Below are 26864 nucleotides of genomic sequence, written 5' to 3' on the forward strand. Positions count from 1 at the left end.
GCAGATGCCAGAGCATCACTTAAGTTAGGGTCTGTTAGTAGTTACTGCAGAGCTGGGAAGGAGAGGATCACAGATCCATGGAGGAAAGCATTGAGGCCTGTTTGTAATGGTAAAACATTAAAAAAGCAAGTCTGACTTGAAGAACTAGATACAATACCAACCTTAAAGGCAATTGCTTTCTCAGGTGCTATTAGTTGTCATGGTCCTTCAATCTATGGTGTAATAACAATTGTACATCTCTAGATAATCATTAACAGCACATATTGTGTAGGAAGGATAAATTTCACTCTCTTGCCCTTAGGTTACTTGGAATGAGGAGATGTTTTCCTCTGTCACCCAAGGGGAAAAGAGAAGGCCTGACTTTAATTCAAGGTCTTGTGAAAATCAGTGTGTGTGAAGGTGAGGTAAAGCCACCAGCACCAATTTGATCCCCTGTGAATGCTGGCAGATTCCAACCCAAGGTGCTGGCAGGGATGACACTCAGCATCACAACCCAAAGAATTGCTTTAAAAGAAAAAGTGTTGGTTTGGAACAAAAGAAAAGTATTTCAGATGACTCTGCTTTGAATCTCCTGGTGAGTTCCATCTTCTGTCATAAGACTACAAGCTGTTACAAAATGTACTATTTATTTTTAGGATTACCACAGCACAAAAGTTTAAAGCATTAAAACTTTCTTACATGGGCTTATGTTCTGTGGAGAAAAACAAAATCTCTCCTCCAGTTGGTGAATAAGACTTGAATTCCAAGAACAGATGAGCGAAAAGCAATATTTGGAAAGTGGGCATTGAGTGTGGGGTTACCTCTAATTTTATTTAGCTATGTATTAGAGATGCACATTGTCTTTTCAGCTGCATATTCTAATCTTCCTGTACTATAATGGACTTGAGCACACAAAACAATGGCATTTTACCCATTTCTCATGTAAAGCCCTGGAAGTCAGAAAGCACAACTCTTATGCTGTGAAGTATCAGTGTGTGAAATATTATCCAAAACAATTGTAATTAAAAGCTATAATTCAACCCTATATTTAAAATCTCTGAGAATTGGAGAGAGATAAAAAATTATAGATAATGTAAACACAATTAAGAAAAATAAAGCCAGTTACTGCTAGCATTTTGTAAAAATGTTTAAGTCTTCCATCTGTTTTTTTCTCTTTCCAAAGGTATAAAAATAGATCTATTAACTTATAAGCTATGCATACAGGAATAATTTAGATCAGAATCTTTCCTGAAGCTTTTGTTGTCTTTTGTCTCTGTCTCCTTCTGGCAGAGGGTGTGGGGATGGTGTGGAGAAAGCTGTTGGTGTTGTTTAGAAGCACATTTAATTCTGCTCTATGCCATTCTTTATTGCTTGCCCATGTATCAACTTTGTAAAAACCTCATTTGAATGATGCTTTTTTTACAGAGACAGCATCAGCTTGGGAATACTTGTGAGGGGATCTGCAACCTTTGAGCTTGGTTTCAGAGACACCTAATTCTGACATGGATTCTGCTGCAGCATTGTGTGAGTCTTTCAGTTTCTGGAAATTACACAAATATATTAATTCATGATTCTGGTGCATCCAACAGTAAATATTTCATTTGGTTGGCTGGGGAGTGGGGGGAGGATAGGGAACAAAAAGTCCCTACAGAAATGTGGCCAAGCAGAGAGAGGGTTGAGAGGTGCAATGATTTACAGCCTTATTTGAGCAAAGTTGTGTGAGACGTGATCTTTAATGCTGTGAGGAGCAGTGGCTTGACTGTGACATCATCAACTCTTAGATGTATTGTCAAAAGTTCTTAGTCCATTCTAGTTAGACTTTGGAACACTGGAACATTTAGCAAGATTTCACCAATTGCTACCACAGAAAATAATCTGTTTTAGCCCCTAGCTAAATATTTCTGAGAACAATCATCCTTCCTTAACATACAGGCTTTACATGTTGCTACCATTCTCAGATAAAGGTTTTTGTAGCAATCCTTGTGGGGCTGTACAAATGCTGGTTAAAACTCTCAGTAACTTCTTTATTCATAACTAAAGATTTGTGGCAAGACCAGTTTTTTTTAGAAGCAAGTGTGCATGTTTCCTTAAAATAATCTATTTGGCTACTGTGAGAGCACTGAGCTGGCCCAGTCCAGTCTGAGTGAGGTGTGGCCTCTGCACATATCCTGTGTTTGATCACTTATTTACAGTTTCTTTGGATGTTTATAGGTATTTAATATTTTAATATACCTGTGCTTCTGTTGCCTGTCTCTGCCTTCATAATAGCATGTGTGCACAGATGACTTTTCAAGACTGAAAAGTGATCTAGTCTGACCTTAACTGCACCACAGAGAGGTGGAAATCTGAAGGAAACAGCTGATCTCATAAAGTATCTGTTCTTCTTCTAGCACAGTTATGACCTTACATGGGTTGTTTCATCTGCTCACTTCCAGCTTTGCCTCCTTGAGGGACATTATCTTGTGATATGCTCAGGTTTTGGAAAATGTAACAAAGAAAGAAATTAAGACTTCTGTCTCAAAATACTTCAATTCCACTCATTAAAAAGCATGTTGTATAGAGCTTACTGTTGTAAGGGTCTGCGAGTACTTCACATAAATAACTGGGAAGGAAGAAACACAATGGCTTGTTGGTTTTGTTGCCTTCAATTGATCACCACCATATGCTAAACCACTAATAGATGGCAGCTTCAGGGGCTTGAATGGTTTTGATGATATGGGATGAGGGGAAAATGCCTTATCAGGGTGTGAGCTTTTTGTGAGTGACTGCAAGGCCAGAAGGTACTGCCCACTGAAAACTCAGGTCCCAATAAATGCAGTCAAGAGCTGTGCTGAGGAGCTTGTTAAAAAATGCCAATGTTTATCAAGACATTTGAGCAGCTACTAAAATGGACCATTATCTTCTTGTTTCTTTTGCATTTTCTGATTAAATTATAGCAGATGCAGTGTAATGCAGAGCCATGGTGCTGCTGAGTGTCAGTGAAATGTAACAGCATTAATAGCTTCCCTTGAAGAAATTTACTTGACTTTTTTTGTGATTGTAGCTCAGAACCCTTTAGTGAGACAAGAACCAGTTCATTAGTGCTGAACTGCACTTTGGTGTTCACTGAGTAGTGCTCTATAAGGACTTCTTTCCTTGATGTCCCCAACAGGGATGTCACTGTCACAGTGTGGGGAGATCTCTGCAGAAAGCTTGCTGATGCTGTCTGATCTCTGAGGCTGGTGCATTTTCCAGTGTTGCAGTTTTGTGGCAGGTGCTGTGCTGTACCAGGGCTGCTCTGTGCATCTCTGAACCATGGACCAGCAGCAGCTACAAAGCTTTGTCAGTGTCTGAGGAGGAGAATTTACAGTGGTGAGCTCAATGAAATTAGAAAACTGTTTTCTCCTGTGTCTCTGAGATGTTCAAGTGTGCTGTTTTCCTGAATCTAAGTATTTCTTGCATTTTTTTGAAAGATTAATTTTTAGTTTTTTAAAGAAAAGATTCTGCTAATAGTGAGTTTCTACTGTTTCTGTAGGAAGTTTTTTTTAGCCAAAATATCAGTAAAAAATATCTCTACGAAGAAATACACAGAACAGTTGAGGTGATGAAGGAAACTGGTACTATTCTTTAAACTGAGGTCATTGATTTCTGCAGTTTCAGTTCCCACAGGAGATCCACATGTGAGACACTGTCTGGATTCCAGAGACAGCTTACATACCCTGTCAAACTTGGGAAGTTTGGGTCCAAATGACTCAATAGGCTCCAATAAGCAGTTAGATGAGTGATTGCAGTCAGAACCACGACAGTGACCAAATTAGTCCTGTTTCCTTAGAGAAAAGCGGAAGAAAAAAGATCTGGTGTTACACTGCAAGGCTGAACTGGGATGTTCTCAAGCCCCACAAATGGAATATGACTGTAAATGCAAATTAAACTTGTTCAATGAGCTCAATCCCCAGGGAGAAACAGGAAGGCTTTGAAGATCATTTATGCTTCATCCATCACTGGTGCCATTGCTGTCTCTCCCTATTTGTTTTAGAAAGAAACCTGCTCAAGAGAGTAAACTGGAAAAGGAATTTGAGGCAATGATTGGCCCCATGGTAGGAAATCTTTACCAAAGGAGGTCCACTTGTCCCTCTCTCCCTCTTTGAGTCCTTACTTCAAAACCAACAAGCTTTGTGCTACTTTTAGACTACAAAATATGTAATGTAGTCTCTGCTGGGCTTACCATGACGCTGAGGATGACTGCATTGCTATTCTTGCAACAGCCATGCTGCAAGAAACTTCAGAGAGAGATGTTTTCTTACCTATCATAAAATCCAGCAATTTAAAATAGCTATCAAAACTCTTAATTCTTCATGAAGAATTTAGGCAAGAACTGTGGTTTCCATTTAAAGAAAAAAAGGCAGTTTGCCCCAAAGTAATGGAGCAACATTTTCAGCAGTAGAATACAACCACCAAGAGTATTTTCTTTCTAGGCCATATACAGGTTTGGGTTTTTTCTTTTGTTTCAGCATCTTTTTAAGTCACTAAAATGTAAAGCAATACCAGCTTTACTTGGCATACTTATATTTTTTATGTAAGTCAGATCTTTTTGCCTTCCTCCCTTGAAGGCTGCGGGATTGTTTCCAAGCAGGCTGATGCCTCTAAGGGTCAGGCGCCTTACAAAGAACAAACAAGGGACTAAATTTTGCTTTTGCTTATGCTGGGTTCATGCCAGAATAACTCAACTGATGTTACTGGAGTTACTTACCCTTGTGCAAATCCAGAGTAAGAGAATAAACTGAACTGTCCCTTCTCTTGCTGTGAGGACGATAAAAAGACAAGAAATGTATTTCTGTGAGGTATTTCATTTTTAATTTAGGCAACAGTGAAACTGCTCTTACTTGCAGGCTTTGCTCTATCTTCAGCTGTAGCTATCCTTCTGAATTTGTGTTGGAGCTCCTTGTGAATATCAAGACCTCAAAGTTTAAGGAAAGACTATAAAACGGGGTTGACATGGCTGAGATTCTTCAGCATTGTGGGAAAACACCCTTAATGAGTAAAATGGATAAATCCACTCACATTACCTGATCACAGCCTGATCCTGAGCAGAGGAGGCTTTTTCTCAGCAAGTGTATCTTCATTCTGAAACTTGGTCTAGGAGTTTAAGCAGCAGTTTAAATCATGGTACAAGTACTTCCAGCTTGTGACTGGTTTTGTGGGCTGACATTCCCTATTTTATGACCCCTGGAAGCAGGATCCACGTTGATTGCCCACTGCAGTTGCTATGGCACAATGGGCCACTGTGGCTTCTGCTCTCACCCCATTTCTGCAGCAGAATCTGGGTGTGAACAAACCCAGTTGGATTGTGCAGCCATGGGCAAAAGGACTCTCTGCTGTGGGAAAGGTGCTTTAGTCATGGGAATCCTTTCTTATCCTGCAGTTTCCAGCCATTCTGGAGCGCACTGAGAGGGGGATTAGAACAAGAATAATTAGCTTGGTAGGGAGATCCAGTCCAACCTCCCAGCTGAAGAAGGGCCAGCCTCAAGTATCTAGGATGTGGGGGAAAATCCATTTCCCATTCCTGAGTTTGTGTGGGAAGCATACATAAACTTGGATGTTTTGTTAGAACAATGACATCAGCTTTATCCTGTTTTCCTCCTGCTGCATTTCATCTCCTGTTTAAACTCTGTTACTTTTCTTGACAAAGAACATCAAAGAAGATTTTTAATTACAACTGTCCAGACTGCTGTGACTTTTTCATTTCAGCAGTCATAGGAACTGTTAGTCAGAGGGACTATTGGACTGGACTTTTATGTATTTTTTTTTTTATGATGTTCTCAAACTGCACTTAAGGAAGCATAAATTTTAATTGTTATGTAAATAAAACAAGCAGCACCAAAACAAAAGGGTTGACATATAATTACATAAATAGCAGAAGTAATAGAAATCTTTGATATCCTGTCAACTTTAACAACACCTCTTGGCATTTTTCCACATCCAGACTGACTATGAAATTCAGTGAATGTGATTTAGAAAATACACACTACATATTCAATACCCATAAGGAATCCAAGCTGACAGTGTACATTTGCATAGGTCAACTACTCTTAAAAATAATTTTAGCATGGTGGTCTGAAATTAACTCTCTAATAATTGTACCACTGCCTGGGCAACTGGAAAAATTGACTGATATGTTTAGACTCAGTGGAACATGTCTAAGAAGTAGAGCTACAGAAACAAAATTTGTCATTTCAAAGTTTTAGTTGGATCATGGACAGATTGAGAAGTCCAGGCCTGTTTAATGTCAGAGTTACCCCAGGACAGAAACCCTCCAGCCTTCCCAAAGACATCAAACAGCATCAGGAATAACCAATAATTTTTTGCTGCAAGGTGCTGCAAGGTCCTGAAAGAGTCACTAAAGCTCCTGTGACAGTTCTCTTTGCAGTAATGGAAGTGTCTGCACCACAGGCTGAGCTTGTTTATTGATTAAAGCTGGATGTGAAAGTACACACAAAGAGACCTCAGCATCACACACAGAAAGTTCCTTCACTCCAGCCACGCTCAACCTGAGTAATCAAAGCTGTCATTAACCTTGCTGCCCTGCTTCCCTAGAATGGTTTCTATCTAGAGCTGAAACACATCACTAGGCAGCAGTATCAGGGCAGGAGCAGGTTTGTGGGTGTTGAAAACAGGTGCAGCCTGCAAAAGTATTTTAATAATATGCTTTTAATTTTGCATGGGAGCTGGCTATGGATTTGGGCTGGATCTTGGGAGCGAGGAGGAGAGCCTCAGGCTCCCACCCACACTTGTTTATCACAAAGCCCTTTGACATTCTCCCTAGGGGAGGAAAAAAAGAATATTTTCTCTGAAGCAGAGGCAGAACTGTAAGCAGCACCTCAAAGCAGTGATGCAGGTGAGGGGTCTTGCTAAGCCTCAAAGAGAAGTTTTTTTGCCAGATCTCCAGCATGGCTTTATGTGTACAGATCATCAGCAGTAATAAGGGGGAGAAAAGGAAGGATGCTTTCAGCATCTCCAAGAACTTCTTGCCACAGTAAATGGAAGATTTCAATGCATTTTCATAGATACCAAAAGAACTCTTAAAGGACCTAAGAGTTCTGAGGAAGGAAGGCAAGGTGCTGAAGGGATTTTTCATGGCTGAAACCTCAGATGGCAGCAGCAGCCTTGTGGCCAGGCAAACAGAGATGTGGTTTGTGTATCATTTCCTTACCTCCACAGATTGTAATGGTTTCTGGATATGTAGCAGGGTTTTTAATCCTTGTGACACTGCCAAGAGTATGCAAACACCAAGGATTTTGCTTGGAGTAGATTCCTATCTACAGTTCTTGTAATCTTTTTATTTCTGATGTACTAATTTAATGGGTTTTATGGGACACCATCAAATAAGGGATGTCAAAAAACATTTAAAGATATGTAGTGCTGAGGCTACTTCATAGGACTTAGAAGATTTTTCTACCTTGGCCTCAATCAGAAGGTGTCAACTTCACTTAGATCTCAAAACTGTCAGATTCATATCTCCTGTCTTGGATTTTTTGCTTGCTGTTTTTTATTTAAAAATCTACACAGAAAGAAAGGGTTGTTTTCTACCAGGATTCATCTTGGAAAAATTAATAACAAATGTGCTTTTAGCTGGAAACAGAAGCTTTATGGGGTAGGATGAGTAACTCTAGAGCAGTGTGATATAATCAGCTGTGCTGAGCATTTTAGATTTCTTCTGTGTGGATCAGATGCAGCCCAGAGTGTCCAGTCCAGTGGGCTGTACATAGGCTGCCAGTCAGGACTGAAAAGAGATGATATCTTTGCTCCTAAGCAGGATGAAAGTTAATCCCAGGCTTGATGGGTGTGTGTATGACACCAGGAAAATACTTGGATAGAGAGTGCTCCCCATGTACTGGCACCTTGCCATTTGAGAAACTTTAGAGTAATGGAGCTTCCTGTGTGCCTGGGGCTAATTCTGTGTGTTCTGTGCTTTGATTATGAGCTAAGCTCTCAGGTGCCATAGTCCAAGTTGACAAGGGAAATCAGCCTTGATTTTTTTGCCCACCAGGGTTGGGGGCTTTTTACAACACAAGAGCTTTTACCTAGGAGTTATACTCTATAGCTATATCTATATTCTCTCTATATTCTATCTAATATTCTATAGTCTATCCTAGGATAAAAGAAGTCACACTCTTGCCTGACTTAGAGCTGTGCAGTCAATTCCATGCCCCTCAAGTATATGTGGTGACTGGAACTAACATGTCAGAATATCAGCTGATTGTAATACAAGTTTTGGATTAAAAAGGAGCTTTATGGATCACAAGCTTGGGTTGAAAGATTAGATATGGTCAAAGGTTTCTGTCCGGGATCCCTAAATTCATGGCAAATATAAAAAGAAATGTCTCCAAGATTTAATTAATTATAAATAAAAACTTGGCTCATTTGTTAAATGTAAGTGCTCCTGGGTGCTGATACTCAAGCTAATGCTACAAAATGAAAGTTACAAGTGTGCAGTAAAACTATAAATATAATTTATAAGCCACTTCTGCTGGGGGAAAAGATGTAGCCAAAGAAAGATGGGAAGGCTAAAATTTTATAATAGTGTGAGTTGAGAAGTTGGGAAGCTGTGAACAAGTTAACAGAAATAAAGAGCTGCTCTGGTGTGGAGCTCAGTTCTCAGAGCCACGACCAGCTCTGTTTTGGGACCTCAGAGACTGGCAGGGAGTCAAATATTTCTGCTTCTGCAGCCCCAGTAGTTCTAACATTGCTCTTTGGGGAAGAAGTTCTTTTTCACTTTGAACATATGGCATTATCTTGAGCTAACTGACTGCTTGATGAATATTTCAAAAAAGTACAAGTCTTATATTGAAGAAGGCCAAGAATGCAACTTCATTTCCTGTTTAATCTTAAAAAAGAAAAAAATTGGCTTTTATTTGTACAGATTTAATTTGGAACACATATGCATGACATATGTAATATCATCAAACAGTTACCTGATGCTTATCAAAGCAGTTGGAACAGAATAAACCAAACCAGTAACTCAGTGTATGTATGGGGCAGGAACTGACTGGTATCAATTTGTATCCAGAGCTTGTTGGCTTCAGTTTTGTAAGGATAGCATCTGTTAGGAGAGGCAGCAGAGTAGAGGCCTAGATTTCAAGAATATTCCTATCACTGTTCTGTGTAGTGTACAACATCAGCATTTGCAACCTTAAAATACAACTGTGTGTATTTTAAATATTCTTTCAACCAGCAAATTTTCCTGTGTCACACATCCCTTTCCTGATGAGCACAGAGCAGTCCCTGAGTGCAAACCATTGCTGCTTTCTCATCTGCTAAATGGTAACTCCCAAGTTCTGCTGAAGTGATCTTCGTGCTCTTGTGGGGATGCCTTGAAAATGTCACTTGCTGAAAAAACAGCAGCACCTGAAGCAGCTTGGCATTTGCATACTACAAATGGCATATGGTAAGTAGGTGGATTTGAGAGTTCAGCATTTAATGTAGAAAGTTTTGTATAAACAGTAAATAGTCAGCATGCTCTGTGGTACTGAAGGAAGAGACAATAGGACAGCTCTGCAAGTAAGAATTCTGCCTCTAAATACCATTTTCAGGTCAGTTATTGATCTGTTTATTTCACAAAGTGCTCAACTGTGCACATGGTGTCAGCTTTAAATAGCTTGGGGCTGATTTTACTTGAAAATGAGGAGTAACTTTATTGATGTCTGTGGAGTTAAAAGCACAAGTTAAAAAGAGAGTTTAAACCAGTTTCTGGTCCTGTCATTTGGGTAGGTTTATTTATTTATTTATTTATGGTGGTTAAATGCAATTTAAGAACAACAGATTGCAAAGATTATGACAACAAGATTAAAATTAGGTTATTGTGGACCTGCTGCTTATTATCCAAGTGCTCAGGTTGGACCAAGGGCTCAGAGAGAAGAGCTCTGGTAGATAGATTTGTTTAACCCTTGGTAACTGAGCTCTGCTCCTCACCATGTACTGACCAACCCATTGGAAGCTTGAGGTGAAAGCAAACCCATTTCTGTTTGTGTATCAGACTTTGCACAGCAGGTGTGGGTCTGAGTTTGATGTAACCTTTGATTGTAACCTCTGGCAAAGGGCTGGTGTGAATGTCTTGGGGCAGTTCTTCTTCCAATCAGTTAAGGAAAATCCATGTAAGAAAGATGATGTAGGGAACAAACTTGCTGGATTCCTCCTATCATAGAGGATCTACTGATTATTCCACTTAGATTTCATAGTAAGTGCCCCTGCATGCAGGACTTCTGTAAAATTCACTGTATTTACTCGGTATCTTTAATTTTATATAAGATTACATGAAGAAAATAAAAACTATCCCTTCTTTTTGCAGTGCATCTTTTTAGGACCAGCCATTTTAACTTTTTTTTCCCCCGGAGTGTTCTGAATGCTTTGTTTTATTTTTAATGTAATGATAAGTCAAAGTGAGGCTTACAGAATCACAGGTCCAGATATCTGAAATACAATCATCCATCAGAAACCCTCAGTGGGACAATTACAGCCCCCACATCCTCCCACAGCAAACCATGACTGTAGGAGAAGAATTTTTGAGGGCTGCAGCTCAGATTAGACAACACGAAGTGCTCTTGCTTCATCCTTCATTAAATCACCTGCTATGAGTCTTAGTGATTATTGGAATGTGGGTTTTTTTTTACATTAGTACCAGCTTTACATATTTTGCAATTTATTTCAGTATCTGTCTTAATGATGTCTGTTTCGATGAGATGTGAATCTGTCTTTTAGGTGGTTTTCATGTTCTTTACAGAGTAAACACAGTTTTAAATACTCTTTCACTATAAAGCACAGTGCATATCCAATACCTCCTCTTCACCACTGAGTGCCCACAGCATTGTTTTTCTACCCAACTTCTGTTTTCATTCCTTCCCAATATCCTCCTTGCTTCCTGAAAGCCAAGAAGACCCCCACTGTCATCATTCCTTCCCAATGGTTTCCAGCTTCCTCCCTTCTTCTGGCTCAACAACTCACTCCAGAATCTGATTTTAAGGAGATACAAATCTGATTGTCTCTTAGATGGGTGGAAAGACTTACTTTGTCTTACCATCATATTAAAAATAACACAAAGCAGTCATCAAACTGTGGTAAATGTGGTCTGAGACATTACTCTGGTTTGAATAAAGATTGTTGTGACCTGCACAGACTGCAGAGCCCTGAGGTGCCGGAAAAGATCCTCAGCAAGGAGTGCTCAGCTCCAGCATCTTGCTGTGCCATACCCAGAGCAGTCAGGGCAGAGATGCTTCTGGGAGTGTCCCTTACAGGAAATGGTTCATGGGGAGCCTGATCTCTGAGGCACATTTTGCTGTTAGTTCAGAAATTCATCTGCAAAGGTTTATATAAGAAGGTAACAGTTGTTGCTTGGGGACGATAATATCACTAATAATGACAGAATCCAGCAGGCACATCAGTGAGAAAATGCTTGTGTTTATTCCTTTGTGGCTTCAAGTACATCAGGTGAAAATCCGAGCTATGGATGTATCACATGGAAAACCATATGGCAGCATCTATGCTTGGACAGGCTTTTGACTTGACTGAATTAATTTCTCAGCAAGGTTGTCCTTGTTGACTGCAGGATTTTGGGGATTATAACAGCAATGTGGACAAGGCTGTCATGTCCTTCAGGATTTTTAGCATGATGTAAGTATGAGCACAGGTGGGCAGTGAGACATTCTGGGCTTCATTCCTCACCAAGTGTCAGTCATTTCATGCCCACAATTAGAAATGAACATCAGTGCTGGAGCACCCTTCCCTACAGCCCATTTGTCAAATGCAGGCACAGCTACATCTGATAATGGGGCTCTTTTTCTCTTTGTGAGGGATGCTTTAGCACTTTTTTCCTATCCCCAAGGCAAAGTGTCTAATCCTTAGGTGCTGACAGGTTTTTCCTTGGAGCTGTACTGCTGCATCTCTAAAGTCCTGTGCACAGGACTTGATTTGTTGTTGATTTGCTGTAGTTTTGGAGAAACTAAAAGAGAATTACCTGTTGTCCTCTTGTGAAAGTGGATGGCTGACTAAACAGAGAAATCTCTGCAGAGGGTGGTGATATGCAGCAAACAATGCTGCATAATATTTTCTCTTAATTTTTTAATTTTTTTTTTAAGGAGAGTATGGATGCTGGTTTAGCTCATTTTTTTACTATTAAGTACTGTTTGTAATAGAATCACTCATAGCCTGAATATTTTGAGCCCAAGTTTTCATTTATAAAGCTTGGTTGTATAATGTAGAGAGCTTTTTAGATTATTGGTTAGCTGGGAAAAGATATTCTGATGTGATACTGATAGATAAGAGTAAGAGAAACAAGCTGAGAACTGAGCAACTGGTGCCCAATTACTGACGAAGGTCACAGTGACCTTCTCTAAAACGGGAAGACGGGAGAGAAATTTGCTTGCCAGAAAATGTAGTTATCTCAAAGTAGAGAAATTAGAAGAATGTACACATAGAAGCAAAATAATTGTTAAGAAATAAAAGTAAGTGTGTTTAATTATAGTGTGCCTTAACCAATAATGAACTCAGATTTTGCAATATGCATAAGCTTCATTAACACTAATATAAAAATGTGTAAGCTTTCAATAAACTTCGAAATTTGCTATTCATCGCATATAGTGTGTCGCATCTCTCCCGCCGTTACGACAGTATAAAATAAGAGAGAGAATAATTTAAACTGTACAGCACAGATAATTTCCATATTGTGCAGTAAAAAATAAAGTGAATTCCCAGTTTCCTTGTGACTCAGGTATAAAGTCTCCAGACTGACTTTTGAGCATGGTCCAATTTGGCTGCAAGAAGATGGCTGTTTGTTTTTTAATCTATCATTCTCTAATTTTGATAAAGTAACTTGTAACATGGTTTTGGGAGTTAGGAACAAAGATATTCTCTCCTGAAAGGCTCATTCTTCAAGCTTGGTATTACCCAATACTGCTTAGCTCTTGTCTGGCAAGGTTCAGCGGGTGGAGGAAGGGAACAGGTCTTATTTTGAGATTTTAAGAGGAGCTGAATTTTATATTAGCTTCACAGTTTATTTGTTTTTATTCCTGTCCAATAAAAAGCTGTTTTTCCATGGGAGCCTGAGGAGAGCTCGCTCAAGATGAAAGGAACTGGAATGTGTCTGAGAGAGTGGCCAAATTTTGATGGCTTCTTTTTGCTGATGGTATGAGCAGTTAAATCTTTTAAAAGGCAGTGTTGCTTTCCTCTTGCTGTATTTGTTGTCCAGCTCTTTTGCATCCTTTGTGAATGTACCATACTTGATCATCTGCTGAAACCTGCTCGTTTAATTAACCACTTTTAATTTAACCTCTACAAAGTTTGAACAATTGTGTGCAGCTTTGGGGTCCCCCTGGTATTTTAAGTTGGTTTTGGCTATCACCTCAGCACATTGGATTAGATTCCCTTTCTGTGCTGCTTAGTGCCACAAAGGAGATGCAGCAGCTTGGTATTCATGCCTCATTACAAATATAAGCATTTAACACTGCTGGTTAACTTGGTGGACCCATGGTGGTGTTTTTGCCATTAAAATCATGGCTTGGCTCCTTGTGCCTGAGGCACATTGTGTCCCAGGTTAGTTTTAGTGTTCTAAAATAGGAACTATGGTGTACAGAGTGTTTCACATTTGTTTCAGTGATCTAAAATGTTAAACATGGTGAGGACCAGGCATTAGCAAAATCCAGCCCAGGGTGATGTGAGTTACAAAACTGAGAGTGTTGGGCTTCTGAAGCACATTTCTAATGAAATGTATTGGTGTGCTGTGTGATCTGCTCACACTGGTAATGTTTCTCACCCATTAACACCTCTTGGCTCATGCTGAGCCTTGGAGTGCTGCAGCTGACCAGCTCTGGTGCCTGATCTCCATGGCTCACATGAAAAAGCTCCTTTCACTGAGACCCTGGAATTTCTGAATCCCTTCACTGACAGCTCAGGCTGTGGCAAAGGAACATGGAGAAGAATGTTAACTTAAGTTCATTCCCCTTCAGATTATGTCAGTCTGCCTCCAGCAGATAATGCCACATTATAAATGAAGAGTGTTAGTTGCCATTCCGACCTCGAGGTATGAGCAGAATGATTATTTTAATTTTTGTAGCAATTCAGTTTGAAACACTTGGGTGAGGGCTGTGGGGAAGGAGTATACACTTTGTGTGAAGATAGAATCTGATGAGGAATTTGATTCCTTGACCAGTTTTTGTGTTTAGAGCACTTACCATGCCAGTATTTAAGCACAAAAGTCTTGCAGCAGTATGGCAGGTATTCATACTGTTTTGCAGGTTTTCTTTAATTCACACTTGTGCACATTTCACATAGTTGAACTTCTCTCCATGTTTTACAGCTGTCCATTGTTACCTGACTTGAATAAGAAAGCAGAGCAGTGTAGCTGCAAAGAGATGGTTACTTACCACTGAATGGACTGATACCTGAAATCACCCACACAGTGGTTACTCCTTGGTTTTCCAAGGAGCCCTTGTGGCAGGAGGCACTGATTCCTGTACCTCCTGCAGTTGTCACTGGAATGCTGCTTCACTTTGACCAACTGTCTTGGGTAGGGATCCCCTGGAGTACACCTGAACACTGTCAAATGGCTCAAACACCAGTGCTGTGGGTCATGTTTATTCATTAGAGCAGCTCAGGCAGTGCCCAGGATCAGCTGTTTGAAACTTCTTGGAGTTATTGGCAGAACCCACCCAGAAGGATCTGCACTCACGTGGGTTACCTGGGTATGGAGTCTCCAGCCAATGTCCATCTGCCTGCTGCCCATCCAGCTGAAGCTGAGGAAGGCTACAGGGATGAATAACCCCTGCCTGGGCTCTCAGCTGTTACCATGTGCCACTTCACATGAGCACACAATCCTTATTATCAGTAGAATGACATGACAGAAATATCCACTGCTGCATCCTGTAGATGCTCAATGTCCTGGTTGGCACCCCTGGTGTCAGTGAGCACAGAGCTCACAGAAAGTGGAAAAACCAACAGACAGCTCTTTTTCTACTTTTTGCCTTTCCTTCTAATCGTTGTTTTAACTTTTTCCCCCCTCTTGTTTTGTTTCCCAGAAATGTATTTTTTTGCACTTTACAGGTATCACTTTTGGTGAGAGTTTTTCCTGCATTAACTCCATTGACAGGACAGCAAAACAACTGACTGTTGTTTTTTATTAAAACTTGAAATTGTGTTTATGGAGATGGTAAGTTCTGGTAGCTAACACACAGCATTGGGTAGGAGTTTGCCTCAGTACAGTGGCCAATTATCACTTCTTTTCAGAAGCTCACTCTGTTTTGCTTTATATCACCACCTACAATTTCAAAAACTACTTTGTGAAATAGTCTACAGAACATTCTTCTCAGAAGAGAAAGAGCTAAACAGTTTCAACAGTGCTGGAAAACAGGTTTGAATTTTTAAATAGAAAATGCTACATCTGCTTCAGTTTATTTCCTTCTTTTTCCCAGCATAATAACTAAGTTTTGCCAGAAAGCTCCTTGCTGTTTATTCTTCACATTTCTAATTCCTCAGATGTTGCAGACTCAAAGGACAAGACCATTCATTCCTTCATTTTTTGTGATCATTTGTTCCAATTTTTTTTTAGTCACATTTCACTTCCTCCCCCCACCCCTCCCTGAAAAAATTTACCATCAGAACTCTTGCTATCAGATCTGTCTGCTAACATTCAGCCTGGCTAATCTGAGAACCCCAAAGTTCACTAGTTGTTCATCAGCAGCCTTTTTTGTGAAGTGATCAGTTGCCTGTCTAAGGGGAAGGTTAAAATAAGTAGGAAGGTGTGAAAAAACCCTGATCTACTTAAATGATTTTCATCCTCTTCCCTTTATATCAAGCAAAATATTTCCTGTTGGAGTACTGATTTTTAGCTATGTATATGAATTCCCTCAGACTGTGCTGTCACTTCATATGCTTGTAACCATCATCTACTGCCCCCAAGCCTTAATTAGTCTCTTTGCTTTCCTTCCTTTTAACATTTTGAGTATGTCATGACTTATTATATTTTGCTTCATATTATTTGTGAGGAATAATTTAATATCTTGTTTATATTTTAAGCATTCTCCAACTTTCTTTTCACAGAAATGGATTTTAATGGTTCCCGCTGTTTCATATTAGCAGCTGTAATTGTTAATTACGTAAACGTCTCTGTAAAATCTAACCCATCACATAATTACTTAATATCTCACTTTGCTTTTGCAGTGGATTCAGGAAGTGTATGAGCAGTGGTTCAGGTTTTCATTACTTTGCTCTTATGGTAGTAACAAACTGTCTCCATCAGAAATCATCATCATGAAGTGGTTGCAAAGGTAAAACCAGAATGAGGTTCTGTTCAGGTAATTACATGTGCAGGGGCATTTGTTTGCAGTTTGAAGAGCTCATTTGCAGCAAAGCCTGGAACTGTTAGAAAATTTTCAGCTTCAGTGATTTCATCATCTTTGCCAAAGAGAAATTGTATTTTATTTGTATTGGGGAGAGCATTAACTATCTTTGATGCTGTAACTGTCAACAAAAGAAGTCATTTAAATTCTAGATGGCAAAAGAATCTTAATTGGACCTCATGTGGTAAGGTCAACTTGCCTGTCAGAGTGCTGTGTAACTTGAGAGAATTATTCTGCCCAATACTTCAATTTATCTTCTGTTGTGTGATTCCAAGTGGCGAGGATGAGCAGTCATGCAGAAAATCTTTGACAGAATTCTTTGACTGCTTCTAAAGCCTTGCACACTGAAGATCTATAAATGTTACTAAATTAATGAGTAAAGGCAATTTCATGGAGTATTAATGATAACAAAATGACATTCTCATTCTTTTGTGTTTTTATGCAAGGCAGTTATGCAGAGTGAATGTGAATATGTAATGGGCAGATTTAATTGATTAAACCCTCTCTGCAGTGAGTGGGAACTCCAGTTTGAGCTACATCCCATTAAATACTGAACTCTTGATTGCTGTTCAACAAAATCAATACAGAGCAGAAGCCAGCAGTGAATCTTGTGCCTGCAGCAGTAATGCAGTTTGACAATAAAAATCAATGCCCAGTCCCAAAACTAAGCAGTTAATAGTATTTGTGGTTTATGTCTTTTATAGATCCTTAGGTCCTTAAGGCCATCTGTTAATTTACTGCCTGTGTCTGGATCTGGGGAGCTCACTGACTCAGAAAAACAGGGTTTTTTTTTTTTTTGCTTGTTTTGTATCATGTATCAGTTTCTGCCACATAAATTCTGTATCTGATGCATGTGGAGTTGTTGCTCAAGGTATGAACCTGTACACATCTCTATAAAAAAGGCCACCACCCATGTAGTGAATAGGTCGGAGGGATCCTTTCACAAAACCAAGCACAATTTCCAATGGCTTATTCTTTAAAAGTCAGTCTCCTGACATTGACAATGACAAGTCTGGGTTGTTTGGTTTTTTTTGTCTGTAATAGATTCTTTATTAGAATACCTTTTTCATAGAACTAACTTAATGTAGCCAATTTTTATATACCTTGTAGAAATAACAGGACTAGAGTTTGGTTACAAATATTGTATGTTATCCTAGAGTAAACTATCCAACGGCAATATATGAAATAAATGAGAATTTAACTAATTCATAGTTTAGTAATGAGGCATTTTATACTTTTCCTGCAAAGAAATTGTATCTATCTTCATCTCTCAGTGAATATTTAAAAACTGTGTGCCCTGAGCTTTAATTTTATTTTCAATTCTTCCCTTTTCCTGTACAACTTCATACATATTTATGAATGTTTTATAGAATAGAAATGAAATTCAGTTCTTAATACTGCACAATATTTCTCAGAAGTTGTTATTATTAACAAGTTTATTTTTGTGTATATATATGCTGTATGTTTTGTCCTGTACTGTGTTATCCTTGTGAAGTATTTTGTATACAGCAGAAAATAATGCACATAAAATGTACATAAGTGCTTGAAGTCAGGTCTCAGACCCTACTGGGAAATTGAGCCTGGTGTCTTGACTTGCAGCTCTTTGACCAGTAAATAATATTTCTTCTTGAACAGGGAAGTATCAAACCCAAACTGAAATAACCAATAATTTTAAAACCTAGAGCACTGTTCATTTTTTCAAGTTTCATCAGTAATCTTACACTCTCTGTTAAGCTGCAGAGCATACTCCAAAAAAAGGGGGGAGAAGTTTCTGTGTCCATACATGGTAAAGAATTTATGAGAATTGTTTTGGAATTATTGCTGAATCACTCCTAAAATACTCAGTAGAGACCTCTGAAAAATGTGCAGTGGTGTGAAGCAAATTAGCTTCCTGCCACCAAAAGTATGTCTTTTTTAAAGACAATTTATGCATGTAATTTTCCCACTATAAATTTTGCAGAGTGGTTGTGATTTTTATTGTGAGACTGAAGTGTAGGATTAGAGAATTACTCTAGACACTCACCTATGGCTTATTTAATTGTAAAAACTGCAAAAGCAGTGTCTGGCAGTGTGATAGTGTGAGTGGGTCCCAAAACCACCAATGGGTCAGATTGGAAAGGACCACTGGGGATCACCTGGTCCAGCCTCTTTGCTCAGACAAGGTCCCAGGATTGCATCCAGGTGGTTCTTCCCAGTGGGGAAGGCTCCAGACCCTCTCTGGGGAGCCAGCCTGTTCCAGGGCTATCACCTGCACACTCAGGTTCTTCCTCGTGCTCAGGTGGAAATTCCTGGGCACCAGTCCCTGCCTGTTGTGTCTTGTCCCCTTGCTGGGCACCAGGGGCAGAGCCTGGTCCCTGCTCTGAGCCCTCCCTGCACTGACACAAGGCATGAGGGCCCCTCTCAGTCATTTCTTCTTCAGGCTGAACAGCTCCAGCTCCCTCAGCCTTTCCTCATGGCAGAGGCTCAAGTCCCTTAATTTTGGGATCACATCTTTTGGCTGCTTTTGCTGTACCCTTAAGCAATGGCAGTAGGGTTATGGCTGGTAAAAGTTATACACACACCCACCCTAGCACAAACACAGCTTATTTTGTGTACTTAGAGTAGGAAAAAAACTAGTTTCCTGATGATGTGTGGCTTGCTTGGGTTATTCCAGCGCTCACAGAAACAGGACAGTGTTTTGGAAATGGGGCTTGTTTGTGTTTTCACTAGGCCAGCTTGTTTCTCTTTGTTACTCTAAGAGTGAGTAAATCTGTCTTAAATTTCTGCCTTGCTTGTTCACATATCAACCTAAACAGCAAGGGAGCACTCTTGCCTTTATCATCTGTCTCTTCAGAGTTTGTGAAGTCTGTTCCAGCAAAACCTGTCACAGAAGCCTACATTGATGAAGCTATGGCAAGTGGTTCCTAATTCTCTCTTTATCTCTTAATCTAATCAAGTGGTGCACAGTAATTCCCAAAGCATATCTGGATTATCAGCACAGTCAAGCCTCTATCCAGCCACAGTTTAAAATGAACCACTTTACAAGCCATACTAAAGGCACTTGATATAGTAGGGACACTTAAAACACCTAATTATGCAGTTTGATTAATCAGGACATCTTTGAGATCACTGATGATGTTCTGATGGCTGTGGACTGAGATTTGTGATGTGCAGAAATCATCTACTTCGTCCACCTGTTTGCTTCCTGGAAGGAGATTTTTGTTCCTCACAGTGTTTGTAAGTAATTGCTACTTTTCACTGATGGATGGGTACGAGTCCTTTGTTCCCCAGTGATTTTTCTGTATGTGGGGTTGCTTTGGTTTTAGTTTATTTGGGTTTTGTGGCTTTGTTTTTTTACATTATGTGGTCATATAGAGAAAGCCTACAAAGGCAAGGTACTGCTGAATAATCTGTAGCCTGGACAAAACTCTGCAGTTCACAGTCTCTCATGTTCCAACCAACTCTTTCTCTTGCCTGTATTTTTTTTTTAATACTTCTGTCAATAGTGTTGAAGGATTCTTATTATTGCCATTGACTGGGTTCTGTTTGGAGAATAATGATGAATTTTGTAATTTTCAGCAGCTCCATAGTAGCAGCAGTATAATACAAATGCAGCTTTGGAAGAAAAGAACAGTATTTCAGGTGTTAGGGCTGCACTTTCATTTGGGCTAGGACTGAGAGATCATTGAAGGAGCAAACGAGTTTAATTGATACCTATTAACAGTTCAGACTGCTGCTTTGGCTCCCATCTAATATGTGAAGTTCAGAGAGGAGTTAGCTCAGCTTTAAGCATTTGTTCCAGAGCAGACCATTTGCACACTGCCCTGCAGTGCTGAGGTCAGTGCAGCCTCCAGGCTGGTTTAGCTGCAATGGCACAGACACTCAGAACACAGTGCACCTGTTCCTCTCGGAGAAAAAATTAATCCAGTAACCTTGGAATAGTCAGAATTGGTAGTTCAGTTTTACAAAAAGCGTTCTACAGACATTCAAAGCTTCTGCAAATACTGAAAAGTCAGCTTAATAACTGTCTAATAGAAAAGTTGTGATACCTACTGATCCAACACTGTTCATGAAAGCTTCCTGAAGCTTTTCCAGGAATTGCATCCAAGTACTGAGAACCTCTTAAGATCTGCTCTATCCATAACACTTGGCTCTTAGAGAATTACTGGGTATTTTTGGCTTTGTCAGTGTGTCAAAAGTTATATTAAAACAAACTTGGAGAGTTTTTGGTAAAGGTTTCGAGTAGCAGTTGCCTAATTTTGCTCTCAACAAAGTCAACATGCACCAGAGAAGAATCAGTTTAATGCTTTTAAAGTTGAAGTCCATAACTCTACTAGGATGGATGTGATTATTTGGGTGACTTGACAGAGTTGGAGACAGTATGTGGGGCTGCAGTTTTAAAAATTTAAAGCATTTTGTATCTTTGTTAATTATACAAGTTACTGGAATGTGTTCAAGTCCATTTATACTACAACTTCTGGGTACTGCAGCTTGAAAAGCCCTACAGACATACTAATGTTCAACTCCCATTTTAGAAATGTAGTTCTAATTGTGAACTGATCTCTTTGCTAAACAGAGAGTCTTCATTAACTTGGATTCACTAATTCCAGAGCCTGGGCAAGCTGCAAGTGATAATGAGATGCAGATCCTGGCTGATGGCTGGTGAAACACTTGTGGAAGGTCTGTTTTCCCAGACATGTCTGAGTTTGTGTCTGTACCAGCAACATCACTGGTATCAATATCTGATCAGAAGCCTACACTGAAGGATTGGCTCTCACAAAGGCTAAAATAACTTCTATTCCATCCTGAGCAGTGTCAGGGGATTTTCCTGCAGCTCCTGGGGCTTTTTAGCCTCAGGGAAGGGTCCACCTGTTCTTACAACTGATTGTAAAAACTGAAACCAGGTGGATTCCGCCTCTGAAATGTGTAGTGACTCACAAAAGTGCCCTGAGAACATGGAATGGATCTGAGTGTCCTGCTGACTGTGTTCTTGGCCTGCCCAGCAGGTGTGGACAGGTATTTTTGTGTAGAACAGCCAGCCTCCCTGGTGTGCTGTGAGGGGGAACCATCTGTTCCTGAGCAGCAGAGCACACCTCAGTGTCACTTGGCTTGTGGCACTGCCTACTGCTGCCCCTTGCTAATGAAAGCACATCACTGTTAACAGAGATGTGAGAGAAGTACAGAAAACTGCTCTCTACATGCAAAAAATGCTTTTTAATCAACTGCCATCAGTAGAGGCAGAAAGCCAATCAGACAAAAATCAGCACTTGGCACTTTGTTCTGTTACAGTTGTCTGTCTTTCGCCACACATTATTATTGAGTGCTTAATCAGTATTGAATCTAATTCTGGGATGACATCTGAGAAATTATTTTACAGCATTAGCAGCTGGAAGAATGTCCTGCCTGTTAATTATTTACATTATCTGTCTCTCAGAATAACAGCTGGCAGTTAAAATACTCTAGAATGAAACCCAGTACCCCGTTAAATACCATGTTTATGCAGGTGTAGGAGCATTCTGTGTAATTTCTTAAAGCCAGTGCCTTCAGAAGGTGATGATGGAACTTATTTGGGGCACATCCTGTACTGATATGTCTTAGGGAAATGGGAGATGCTTTTCTCTGTGCACACATAGACAAGAATGCTTGCTTTTATAATATCTAATGCTTGCTTTTATAATGTGCCTAGGAAAGAGCTAAAGAAGGGTAGTTTAAAAATCAGTCAGTCAGCTGTCATTTCTGAAATGTAACTATCCTGGCTGATTTTGAGGAGAATATCAAGGTATTAGTTGTGAACTCCCTGTTGGGGTTCTGCAGGTTTGCTCCCCATTTCTCCAGCAGTGTCTGAGCCCAGATTGTATTGCTGTGCTGAGCCACAGCACCCTCATTCCAGGTGCTAGGAATGGGACTGGTGACCAGAACTGCTTTCATTTCTGATGAGCTGTGAATGCTGTGTTGCTAAGAAGGCCAACAAATGAACTAAATCCATCTATTTTGTCCTTTCTGAGTCCAGGCCTTTGCAATCTCTTTCCCAGGGTGCCAGGCTCTGCTCTGTTCCCCAACTGATTCACTGGACTCCTTTAGCAGGAATCTTCCCATGGGAGCATTGTGGGGAGTTCTGCACGTCCTCATTCTTTGCCTGAGGATGAGGCAGTGCTGGGGCCTGTGAGGTCTTGATCCCTCTTGTATTTTGTCCTGGAGAAGGGAAGGATTGCACAGACATCCTTTTAAGGAGCCACATGCTCCAGGGTGATGAAAAGGAAGACAGAGAACAAGCTGTGGCTCCAAATACCTCAATGCAGATTTTGGGTCTTTTTTAAGAGGAGGACACTTGCTCTTAGGGTCGCTCCACTATTTCAGTCTGTAAATACAACTTTCAGGTTCAATTTGTTAAATATATTTTTCTTCTCTCCTGCCAAGTTGTCATGGTAGTTCAGTAGAAATACTGGGTTTTCCCCTGAGGCAAATAAAATCTTGTGAAAGACAAAGTATTTGGGAAACACTGGGATGAAAATGAAATTAAGGAATTGTATGGCATAGTTTACAAGTAAAAATCCCAATATGTTTTTAATATTACAAAAGAATGATCTGCTCCTTCCTCCAACCCCATATTCATTTACCTTTGTACTTAATTCTGTAAATATGTATTGTATTGTAATGCTTGTTGAGAACATGCAACTTAAGTTATCCCATTCAGCCTGAAAATACTGTGGCAAAACAGTGACAGGATAATCCATGATCTGTGTGAAGAGAGGGCTGTTTGTAGCATCTGGCTGTCAGATTTCTGTTTGCTTGTCTCATTTGAGCATTCTGACAATTAATCAATATTGAAATGCTGCTCTGGATGTGCAAAGGCTTGGACAGGGTAAGTGCCAACCTGACCATGTGCAAAACTGCTGTTTGGCTTCTTTGAGTTTTGTGAATTTTCATTAGGTATAATCTTTTCTCAAAAAAGAAGGAACTAATAATGAAGTAATTCTTTTCAGGACTGTGAGCAAGACCAGTTTTGCAATTCTTGGCATACACATTTGGAAGTAAACAGTAACAATGCACATTCAAGCCATTCATTTTTATTTATGTTGACAATATACTCACAGATTTTCTACTGTTGGCAGTAAAATTTTGGCTAATGTGCACTGCTTATTGACTGAAAATCCTCCCATGCACTTCCAAGGGCAGTCTTGCTCTCCCATCTACTCTCTATTCATCTCATAAATTACATTGGAAAAATAAGACTGAAATTTCCTTTTTATTCACAAACCAGCCACAAATGGGCAGTAACACTGCAAACTGTCCCAGAATTGCCCAGCTAGTCCTGGTGCTGTCAGCATCATTCCAGCACTGCCAGTTTTTGCATACTGCCAGTCAAATTTACTTTAGCAGTAGTTGCAGAGGGAAGCTGTGTTAAACTTCTCTGCCCCCAACCAGTGCTTTGGGGTGAACTTAAAAAAAAGGCAGCAATTCTTGGCCCCATACTGCCTTGACAATCCCATCCAGTTTTCCCTTTAATGTTTGCCACATATGGTTGTGAAATCCAGTGTCTGACTTCTTTTCTAAATATAGTATCATAATTCTTTTTAAAATTATCGATGCAATGAATCTTATTTGTTTTCAAGATATTATTTTGCAATATAACAAAGTATTGAGAGTTCTTGTGTTGTCCATTTCCCATAGGCACTTTTGAAGACATTTTATTCCTTTTTCTTTATGTTTTACTGCATATTGGGAAGTATCTCCTTTCCAGTTTTGAGTTAGAAAGCAGAGTGGCAAAGAGCACATCCCTTTGCCAGTGGAAGAGTGGCCAGGGGTGTGGAGCAGGCTGTGCCCCACTGTCAGCACAGAGTTTTTCCACACAACTGTGCCCAGTTCTTTGGTAGCAGAGCTGGAACAAAGCCAGTGGTGGTAGCAGCAAGGCACAGGCTCAGTGGTTTCTTAGCTGAATTTTGAGTGTTTGTCCCTTACACTGCACTACTCAGCTGTAACGTCCTCATGTACTTCTGTGTTATTGGAGTGACCAAATGGAATTAACTTCACATGAATGGCTTTGAATTTGCTCTTTCATGATGCAGGATTTTGTCTCAGAAGTGAAAAGTGGCTGAATGTAAGCCTAGATGGTGAAAAAACAAGTACAGTGAGTACAGTGAATGAGTTTTATTTCCTCATCTCCCTGCAAATATTTGTGTTTTTTATCTAAAAAGCAGGAAGCAGCCTGTGATTTTAGTAACATGCCTAGAATGAAATCTGGAGTTTTGAACACTTTCCCTGCTTTGGCAGTGCTTTCCATTGTCAAATTCACAATGACTTAGAACTATTCAGAAACAATCCTACCAGTGCAGACCTCAGTTTTAGTGGCCTGTTACACCCCAGACCACTCCACTTCTCTTGGCAAAGAAAAGAATATACGGAGTTACATCGGGGAAGGAACTGGTAAATGGCATTTGAAAGAAAACAGTTTTATTCATAAAGAGAAGAAATCATACCAGAGTACAAGCAGAGTCACAACTGATGATGGTCTTTAACAAGCAGACAGTTCTTCTTGGGTAGTGGGGGGAGATACAAAAATGCAAAGTTATTTTAAAATATCACCTGGTATTTTTAAATAGGAATCAACTGGTTCCATCCTGCTAATGTAAGTGTTCTTAGATATAACTAAAAGCATGTTTAAAAAAACAATATGTAAGGAAAGAGGCAGTTTTAAATAAGACTGGTGAATTATCCAGAATGACATGAAATGTTGTTGATTTTCTTATGGATTACCTCAAATTTTGGGCTTATATTGTTGCAAATAATGTATCCTGTACCTGACTACTGGAATTAATTACAGTCATGGCAAGAAGATCTCTGTTTTTTTTTTTTTGTTGATAAACATATGCAGCCAGTGACATAAAGATCTGGAAGACTGCCAGAACTGCAGTAACAGAATAAAGCTAATTTCTTACATAATTTCCCAGAGTACAGTAACCCTTCATACAGCATTTGAAAACATTACCAACAGCATTACAGAACAAAGTCCAGTACAATTTAATATCTGAGAGAGGATGAAGGTCTAAGGATACAATATCAGTGGAATAGAAGGGATTTGTATTCCTAAATGTTTCTATAGAAAAATTACAGTGTTCTCTGTGTGTAAAGGACTGAAATGATTTCAAGATTTGCCACTCTTTGCCACTAACCATTTCTTGATTTTTCTGTTGGACTCTGAGGAAGACTGATAAGATAAAATAGTGAACTTTGCAGATGGAAAGGAACTGGTTTTGTAACAGATCGAGTTTTGGGAGCAGGGTGTGGGTAGAAGAAGATATGCACTGCTGGTTTAGTCTCAGACATGTGGTCAGATCCTTTTGTTTGAACCTCCCCACATTCTTCAGGATGTGAGTGGGAGTATTCTCCCATACATGAAAATCTCAAACCACTCCTGTGACTTCTCTTACAGTGAACCTATGATACTGCTGGTTTCTAAGAGAAGAATTTTAAGTTTATGTTGAGGTAGGACAGGCATGGAGGTCTAAAGACACATGGTGAAATACAAAGTGCTTCTGAAATCTGCTGATGAATGAAGGGTGGAGTGAACCACAGCCTGCAGGCTGCACAACGGTGAGTGAAGGCAACAGTGACAGACTGAGGCTCCAAATGAATAGCAGCTCTATGCTGCACCTTTAGCTTTCTAACATAATGGTTATGAAGTCAGAAAGATGAAATTTTTTCCATTTAGTGGCATTTCTCTTCTGATGGGAGTGCTGGTCACAGATACAACAGAAGAATACAAGAGCCAGGGTGTGGCTTTCTCTCTCTGTGTGGACACCTTTATTGTGAGAGGAATATCCAGCTCCTTTGACTGGCTGTGAGCAGTTCTGCCCACATCTCATTCAGAGTTTCTCCCCCTGGTAAGAACAGTAAATTGTCTCAAGAATTTTCTTCCACAGTCCCAGGAAGGCCTACATTTTTATTTTTTTTTTTTTAATTTTTTTTATTTTAAGTTGGGTTACTTTTGCTCCCTTTATGGCCTATAGAGCTGACTGTGTTTGCTTTCACCTCTCTTCCACTGGGCAAGAGGCCAAACCATGACTCTTGGTGGAGGGATGCAGACTTTCTGGTAAAATGGAATATCTGGTAGGATATATACATCTGTCCACAGCATAAATTCTTAGGAACATGGGAAGTGTAGTGAATATAGACACCAAGGTGCCCATGCAGCCCTCATGCAATTCTCAGGGATTGAAACAGGATGTGTCTGGAATATCATGTTAAAGTAAAACTTTCCAATCATGTTAAATCTTGACTTCCTGTATTTAAGTGTAAACTGCCTAATGATTTATGCCCAAGTGTCTTTACAGTGCTACAAGGGATCTTTTCACCAGGATTTAGTTGTGGTCAGGAATACGTGAATGTGTGACAACATCCTCTGTTGTAATAGACAAATTTTTGCTCTCTGTAACTAAACCATGAACCCACAGAGGGAGAGAAAAAGCAAAAGTACATATCCCACTTGAGGGAACAGTTTGCTGCTGTTATCTTTAGGGGGTTTGACATCTGTGAATTTAGCCTAAT

General features: G+C 39.8%; 1 protein-coding gene across 3 annotated transcripts in view; it reads left to right on the forward strand.

The window, feature by feature from the left end:
* Positions 1-1319: 1319 nt before the first annotated feature.
* The window catches only part of LOC143694999 (uncharacterized), a 34216-nt gene continuing 8671 nt past the window's right edge, over positions 1320-26864 (forward strand). For all 3 annotated transcript variants that reach the window (XR_013183860.1, XR_013183861.1, XM_077184521.1), the window contains exons 1-2: positions 1320-1503; positions 25750-25910. The gene's annotated coding sequence lies outside the window, so the exon portion shown is untranslated. The remainder of the gene's footprint in view (positions 1504-25749; positions 25911-26864) is intronic.

This window comes from Agelaius phoeniceus, chromosome 11 (assembly GCF_051311805.1).
Source record: "Agelaius phoeniceus isolate bAgePho1 chromosome 11, bAgePho1.hap1, whole genome shotgun sequence".
NCBI lineage: Eukaryota > Metazoa > Chordata > Aves > Passeriformes > Icteridae > Agelaius > Agelaius phoeniceus.